Below are 6,828 nucleotides of genomic sequence, written 5' to 3' on the forward strand. Positions count from 1 at the left end.
CACATCCCTGCAGTCTGTTCATAGTCTGCACTGTTCACTATTCAGTCTGTAAATTTTCAGCGAACACCCCTTTTAACAGTTAATGGTTCTGTCCAAATTGAAACATGGACAAGTTCATTATAGAAATTTAGCAGGGTAAGGGTTAATTAGTAAAATTTTGGAATGGAAAATAGCATGAAAATAATAACTTAGAAAGCTTTTGTGATGGAAACTATAGTCAGAGAAGTTTTGGGAGGTATTTCTTGTGAACATAAAATATTTTAATGGATAAGTATTTTTATGACCAATAACTACAATAAACTTAATAGGATAGGTAATAGAACAAATGGGATTAAAGCATGAAGTGTAATGCAACTTGTATATACTATAATGTATTCATGCACCTTGCAGAAAAGTTCATTTTGAACTAATTAGAAATTTATTGAAATAATTATCATTACTTTTTCTCCTAGAGTAACACCAAAAAGAACATCATTAACAGTAGTTGCAAAGATATATAATATTGCATTTTCTTCCACCTGGCTACAATTAAGGGGTGATAAATTAATTTACTGCAGTGTACATGTTGCTTATCTCACAACAGGAAATTACCACAGACTGATAAGATCTTGTCTGCTTTATATTTAGAAACACTACCAAGAGGTCAGCCAATGAAAATAAAGTCAGGGAACTACTTCTGGGGGCTGTGCATGTACCACAAAAAGTAATCCTTAACTTTTTGGGTTTTTTTTATCAGAGTAATCTTTAAAATTTATGTGTATCTAAATGGAATAAAATCTTACTCTAGTACAGAAATAGTTTCAACATCCTACATGTATCTTTCATTAGCTGACTGTAAATGACACATTTGCCCAAGAATATCAAAAATTCAAATCTAAACAGGAAGTTCTGTGAGAGCAGGAAGGAGTTATTTCACTATAAAGAAGTTTATTTATATAGCTCTTTGTTTACAATGTGCAGTTCATATTTAACATGGAAGTTTAAGCGTGATGAAAAGAATACAAATGGTGAGTCAATATAATTTATTCATTTTCCAACAGTAATCTAGATTACCTGTAACTATAATAAATCATGGATTCAAACTGGAAGCAGATTGTTTACGTTTGGGTATAGCTTTCACAAATGACTGTTGCTTCACATATTTTTTTTGTTCAAATGCTTCTGTTTTGCAAATTAAGCAGCTGTATTGTTTAGCTTATCATGCTTTTAATTTACTAAATGAAAAGTGGATACTTTTAAATGAAATTATTCAACAGAGACAAAAACTTTAAACCAGTAGAGTTATCTCCCCAATTACAGGGTAAACAATGCTACCAGTCTGCTTACCATGGCACTGCAATTACTTCAGTCTGTAAATTCAGAAAATAATATTTTGCTTTAAAATTAGTGTTTTAACCTGTTTTTTTTACTTACTAATTAGTCTATTGGTGTTGCACACATTTATGTTAAGGTAAATGAAAATTATTGTTAACAAAAATAATTGTTTATGGATTATTTACTTGCTGTTATAAATAATTATATGAGACACGCCATGAGAAAACCAGCCACTATGTTGGTTTTCTCATGGCACGGCTCATAAAAAAAGTCATATTGTTTATTTAAATAAGATTGGGGTAATTAAATTTATTAATTTAATCATGTTCATCCAGATAATTCTTTTAATCTATTAAAGAGTATAATGTAATTAGAATAAAGACTAATGTAGCTCTCTATTTGCTTTACATTTGGTAGAACTAGTGACATTTTTGACCCCATCATCATAATGTATACAGTTTAAATTTTAGTTCATTGACATACCCAATAATAAACTAAAGGTTTTTATGAACATTTTAAGTTTTAAACTAAATCTATTTTCAGGTATAGCACCATGTGTATATTAAATTTGGCACACATGAATGAATTGGGACCTTATCAACGTATTGTGTTCAAAGAAGACTTAACGAATCCAGCAGTTCAAAAACATGTAAGTATACTGGCATTATATATTACTATATACATGTATACACTACCAATACCATAGTTGTATGTTTGATTAAATGTGGGCAATTGAAAAAGAATTTCCTGAACATGACTTAATAGATCAATTTTAAAACTTATTTCCATCAAACTCATGGCAGGTTTTATAATAATCTCCTATTAGTCCAAATCAATATACGGGTATAATAATTAAAAATACCAAATTAAGTAATCACAATTTGAGGTGTAAGTGCAGGTAACTGGCAGAAATCAAACTAAGTTACTATTTATTATAACAATATGGTAATGGTAATAGCTCATAAGCACAATCTGTTAATCATTTTCCCAAATCATTGAATATCTGTCTGCCATCGTTGGAATCTTATCAACATTTGAAATCCAATTTTAAAAGAATAAGTTTCTTGAAAAGTATAACAAGTAATGTTATAGTTGTTACTGGATTAAATCTGCAGTGTTGCCTGTATCATAAAGATGCACTATTTTGAATACCAAATATTACTATGTATGATAATTTAATTTTGAAACTTTAAACAAAGGAAAAAAAACTAATGAAGAAACTGCTTTTATGGTTTAATATCTCTTGGTTTATTACATCTTCAGGTTTTGCAGTGAGACGAATGGTGACAATGGCTTTGTGGCAGTTAGTAAAATAAAAAAAAATGTGGCATTTTACACTGATAATGGCTACCATTTACAGAAAATTTCTCAACCAATAGTGACATTCAGTTGAAAGTAATAGCTTATCTTACACTGACTATACATCAGAATGGTGTTGAAAAAAACATGGCAAAAAGTGGAAAATACTGATCAATATACTTCAATGACTTTGGAACTGAGTAGAAAATGGTGACATTTTAGCACCATATTGTGTGTATACTTTTTCTTGCATCCGCACAGTCCGTTCGGGATCCATGCTGTTCACTAATGGTTTCAATGGTTGCAATATAGCATTTGAAAGCGAACAGCATGGATCCTGACCAAATCGAGCTGATGCACAGGCTGGTCTGTATCCATGCTGATCGCAAAGCCATTATGTTGGTTTTCTCCTGGCACGGCTCATATATAAATTTGTTTCATGCATGTAAATAATGTTTTGCTTATGGTATTTTGTCAGCACAGGTAATGAAACACTAAAAAAACATAAAATATTTTGTTAGTGTTTTGTTTAAATTTGTAACCTTGCTCTTTTGCTTATCATATGTTTTGTTGGTATTTTGTTAGCAGTGTTTTGTTAGTGTTTTCTTTGGCACATATAATAAAACACTAATAAAACATAAAGTATTCTATTAGTGTTTTGTATAAGCCTAATTTGCATATCATGTTTTGTTGGTATTTCGTTAGCAATGTTTTGTTAGTGTTTTGTTAGTGTTTTGTTACCTCATTTGCATGTCATTTGCTATACTAATAAAACATCATCAAAACACAGTGTAGTATTAGTGTTTTGTTTAAGTGTTTTGTTTCCCCTTTTTTTTCGTTTGGGGTCCTTTTAAACATTCTAAAGTCAACACTCTTTATAAAAGGAGGCAGTACATTTTAACTTATTTGCACAAAGTTTGACCCACATCAGTCCGAAGTTACGGAGTAAGATGCAGAACATGTAAAAGATGCAACAAATTGATAAAATACGAGAATATCGAACAAAATATAATTTGTATCTATGTCGAGCAGAAAAGATATTCACCAGAGTTGTTATAATATAAACTGGGCAAATTATTGTAAAAGCTTAAAGGCTTTCCAAGAATGTAACTACAAATACACACTACCATACTATTACAGATTGTTGTATGAATAAGCTACTTATTGAAGCTAAATATATGCATACCGTGTTCTTGTACAAAGGTCGATGCGAATTAATTGTCACGAGTGGACTTGAACTTTGAACGCAGATCCAGTTAAACCATCTAAACAGGATGCTATTGAGAGTACTTGAAATAATTTGTGTCAATGAAAGTAAATTCTTTTTTTAAAAAAACAAGAGAGCATCGCACATCTAACTGCTAGTTTAAACATATATGTTTAAGACGAACAATCATGATTTTACGCTTTTACGGATGTAACTTACGATCATATTTGCAATATCAGTGTAGTGTGCAAATATCAACTCACAACTCACAACAGTTTTTTTTTTAAATGATCTTAATATTAGAAACTGAGCTTGACCCCAAATGCTAGCACAGACACTTGGGGTCTCGGGACCTTCCCATCCCTTCCTTCGCCCTTGTCAACTGTTGGCCAATATCTTCTATATCCAATGTCTTACCAGTCTTCTAATATAACGCGCATTGATGGTAAAAAAATGCCTTTTTATATCAAGCTGAAATTGTAATAAAATAATTTGCATGATCGTCACCTATGGTCTGCCAAAAGATGTTTGCCAACCATTGGTAGGGGCGGAGGATGGGGGAGGGGTCCTGACCCCAGGTGTCTGTAGATGCTAGGTGTCATTATAAAACTGGCTTTAAATGGAAAATAGTCAGAATGTGTTATTTCAAACTAAACTAAGTCTAATCGGTCAGAAGCTGTTTCTCTATTTTTAATAATTGCATTGACCTTGCCCAACCAACAGAAATGCATAAAATTACTGAAGAATTGAGGCCGTATTGTCTATTTTCATAGCTTTTTCTATTTATCTCTAAAATCAAACAAAAGACCCCAAAACGAGGACAATTTCAACGCGAAGGGTTTGAACAACTTTGAAGGGAATAACTAGGTAGTGCTAAATACCGAAAATCTAAGATCAGTGCATTACTGTTTTAGACGAGATTATTCTTACATTTAGTTTTCCTGTAAAGGTCAATGTAAACAAAGGCAACCTTAAGACATGGTCAGAGTCAGATTTCAATATAAGTTGGTACTGGACAACTGTCCAAGGCTACATATGTCTAAGATATGGCGTTGATATTTTAGACAAAATGTGAAAAAAAGATTTTCTTGTATGAAAAAGTGACCCCGGGCTAGGCCTATTTTAATCCTAGAGGTATGACCATTTTGTAAATTACCACTACACAAAGCTACATGTAAAATATCTGAGCACTAGGCCTTGCGGCTTTCTAAAAAAATCCTATATAAGTCTTTGTAAAACAAGTGAATTTTGATCTCCAGGTTCATGATTGAGAGGATCACTTCATTAAAGCTTAATGCCAAATATTTTAAGTTCAGTGTATTACGGTTTCGAACAAGAATATTTTAAAATTTATTTTCTTTCTATATAAGTCTCGGTAGAACAGCTGTGCAGGTTTTGGCCACTGAGGCATGACTAAACAACATTGGTAGAGAACGACTACACAATGCTACAAGCCAAAAACTCTTAGCTCATGGCATGGCGGTTTTAGACAAGGAGATTTTTTCCTATGGAAGTATATGTAAAACAAGTAAAGCCCAGACAAGTCAGTTTCAATTTTGACCCCAGGAGCATTTGAAGAACTTGAAACTAGGTAGATGACTACACAATACCACATGCCAAATATTTCAGCTCTATTAAGGCAAGAAGATTGTTCCTAATGAAAGTCTCTGTAAAACAGGACTGGTGAACCCTAGGGGTATGTACATGACCTCCAGACGATCTACGTACCAAATGTCAAGCATTTGCTCTGATTCTTGCAGCTTGGGACAGGAACATTTTCAAAGCTTTAACTCTTTAGCTCTGGCAGTGCATCGGAACAATGTGAACAAAAAGAGAGTTGGTGCATCAAGCAAACCATGAAAAGCTGTTTATGCCAGTTGCTAGTGTCGGATAAGCACAGTGTTTAAGAATACGAACTAGATGCTTTTGTAGCAAAGCACATGTCTCCCTCAAAGGAAAAGGTAAGAAGTCATTAGAAGAAAGGAGAGAAAGTCAAAAGGACACAGATGGTTGGCTAAATGAATTAAATGCAATCCGGTTCTTCTGCTTGGCATGTCCAATCATCCCATGAAGTTTCAACATTCTGGGTCGAGTGGTTCTCAAGTTATGGATTGGAAACGGTTTTTCATGTTTCACCATGTGACCTTGACCTTTGATCGAGTGACCAGAAATCAATAGGGGTCATCTATTCTATATGTCCTATCACCTTATGATGTTCCCAAGTTATTGATCGGAAACGGTGTTCAATGTTCTGGCCCCTGTGACCTCGACTTTTGATAGAGTGAGCCCAAAATCATGCGGGTCATCTACTCTGCAATTCAAATCATCCTATGAAGTTTCAACAATCTGGATCAAGTGGTTTTCAAGTTATTGACCGGAAACAGTTTTCCATTTTCAGGCACCTGCGATCTTGACCTTTTGATCGAGTGACCCCAAAATCAATAGGAGTCATCTACTTCATACGCCCTACAACACTATGAAGTTTGAAGGTTTCAGATCAAATGGTTCTTTTATTTATTCTTCGGAAACTGTTTTCCATGTTCTCGCTCCTGTGACCTTGACCTTTAATCGAACGACCCCAGAGTCAACAGGGGTCTATTCTGCATGCCTAATCATCCTATGAAGTTTCAACATTCCGGATCAAATGATTCTCAAGTTACTGATCGGAAACGGTTTTGTATGTTCAGGCACCAGTGACCTTAACCTTTGATCGAGACCTCAAAAAATCTACTACGAAGTCCTATCACCCAATGAAGTTTGAAGGTTCTGGATCAAATGGTTTTCAAGTTATTGATCTGTTTTCCATCTAGTTGACCTTTGATCGAGCAAGCAAAAGTCAATAGTGGTGATCTACTCTGCATGACTAACTAGAACTGTCACAGGAGTGACGAATACCCCCACAATACGGAATTGTCACAGAAGAATGGCAACCATAAGAAAGACATGGCCACAAGAAGGTGCAATTTAAATCGAACTTTACCTGTATCTTATGATGTTCCACATGTGTA

The 6,828-nt window shown here is 33.9% G+C and overlaps 1 long non-coding RNA gene across 1 annotated transcript; it reads left to right on the forward strand.

Moving 5' to 3' along the window:
- The first annotated feature begins 762 nt into the window (after nucleotides 1-762).
- On the forward strand, nucleotides 763-3,456 carry LOC123547610 (uncharacterized). The gene is made up of 3 exons (XR_006685679.2): nucleotides 763-1,007; nucleotides 1,858-1,963; nucleotides 2,578-3,456. It is a non-coding gene; the product is annotated as an uncharacterized LOC123547610 (long non-coding RNA).
- Nucleotides 3,457-6,828: the final 3,372 nt, after the last annotated feature.

The sequence above is a fragment of the Mercenaria mercenaria genome, chromosome 1, assembly GCF_021730395.1.
Source record: "Mercenaria mercenaria strain notata chromosome 1, MADL_Memer_1, whole genome shotgun sequence".
Taxonomy (NCBI): domain Eukaryota; kingdom Metazoa; phylum Mollusca; class Bivalvia; order Venerida; family Veneridae; genus Mercenaria; species Mercenaria mercenaria.